The following is a 1,935-nucleotide window of genomic DNA, read 5'->3' on the forward strand; positions in this document are numbered from 1 at the left end:
TCCTGGAGTGTCTCCTCCAGCCCTGGGAGCATCTCCCTTTGGAATGAGCCGAGATTTTCCCCCCGGCTCGGGAGCAGCCGCGCCATCCACATCGGTGTTTATGCATCGCCTCGCTGGCATCCCAGAGCTCTTCCTGCTGCTTTATTTAGCCTCTGCAGCAAGGCAGGAGCTGGGTTCCTGTATCCCTGTGCTCCACAGGGCCTGGGGTGTGCTCAGCAGGACCCACTCGTCCTCCTCAGCTCCACACCAATGGGGCCGTGTCGTGCTTGTGCCACCCCATATCCCTAAAATGATTTGTGGGTTTGGATAAATGAACCAAAGGGAGGCTTTGCTTGTGTCAACGGCAGGAGGGGTGTTTCCAGAGGGAGTTTTTGGGGAAAAAAAGACATTTCTGACTGGAAAGACACGCCTTGTTTGGAATGACAGGCCCTGCTTGGACAGGATGCTCTCCATGCCCTTGGCAGTGGCACCAGTGTCTTTGTAAGGACTGGAGCAGGAGCTGTGGGGTAGAAACCTTCTCCCAATTCCACCTGGCATGGACAGGAGGATGAGAGAGATCCCAAACCCAAGGGATATCCAGCCCCATCCCTGCAGAAAGCCAGGTTGTTTTTCTCCACGAGGAGAGTGTTGGATTCCCAGCACCGGCACCGTGCACTCCCATAATGGAATTACCCAGCACGAGCTGCTGAGCTGCAAACAGATTTCAGCAAGGAGTGTCAGGGTGCTCACAGCAGAGCTGCTCTTTATTTAGGGCTGGGAACAAGCGGCTCCTCTCTCCCAGAGCCTCGGAGAGACTGCGGGGGCTGAGGCGGCCTCGCAGGTCAGCCCGAGGAACGCCTTTAGACGGTTAAAAGTGAGGAATAAATAACTCCTCCAAAAACAATCTCGCCAGATGGCACTTCTGAAGGAGGAGCGGCTCGGAGATGCTTTGCTGCTAATTTATGGTGCCGCTGCTGTTGCTATTCCGGGCCTGGGTCACCTATGGAGAGGGATCTGTGTGTGCATCAGCTCCAAAGGGTGGCCAGGCCTCACATGAGTGAGCCACACTCACCTTCATGCAGCTGCTAGGGAGGGATTTAATGAGAATGGGGTTTAATTCTGCTCCTGCCTCAACCTGAATCCTAAAAACTGGGATTCTGTGATCTCCCAGTGCTGGGGATACTGGGAAGGGTGCAGGGGGTCCCCTACACAAGGGTGTTGAGACCCCTCCAAAGGACATGTGAGTGCCTTTCCTAGGAGATCATAGAAACCCAGGGTTGTTTGGATTAAAAGAGCTCTTTAAAAAAATCTCATTCCAAACCCTGCCATGGGCAGGGACACCTTCCACTGTCCCAGGCTTCTCCAAGCTCTGTCCAGCCTGGCCTTGGACACATCCAGGGGTAGCCACAGCTTCTCTGGGCACCCTGTGCCAGGGCCTCCCACCCTCCCAGGGAAGGATTCCTTCCCAATATCCCATCCATCCCTGCCCTCTGGCAGTGGGAAGCCATTCCCCCTTTATCCTAAATCCCCCTCCAGTTCTCTTGGAGCCCCACTGGAAGGGGCTCTAAGGCCAAGCCAAGCTGGACACCCCAGCTCTCCCAGCCCTCCGGAGCAGCGTTCCCCAGCCCTCGGAGGCTCCTCCGGCCGCGCTCCCGGCTGGAGGATGCTCAGCTCCGCTCCGCTCCCGGGCACCTCCGCTGGCTCCATCCCGCAGGGACGGTGCCCGAGTGCCCTCCCAGGGGATGCCATGCTCGGGCTCTTCCCGGAGCCTTCCGTGGGCACCGTGCCCGGCTCCCCACGCCTCCTCCGGGGCCACCACTCGTCTCTCCAGCCCGGGGCCACCCCGTGCCCGAGCCTGTCCCCGCTGTCCCGGGCCCGGCGCCGGGGCGGGAGGCGGTGCCGGTGCCGCTCGGGGCGGTGCGGGGCGGCCCGGGAAGGGGCGGGGGCGGCGGGATG

This window comes from Zonotrichia leucophrys, chromosome 5 (assembly GCF_028769735.1).
Source record: "Zonotrichia leucophrys gambelii isolate GWCS_2022_RI chromosome 5, RI_Zleu_2.0, whole genome shotgun sequence".
NCBI classification, from domain to species: domain Eukaryota; kingdom Metazoa; phylum Chordata; class Aves; order Passeriformes; family Passerellidae; genus Zonotrichia; species Zonotrichia leucophrys.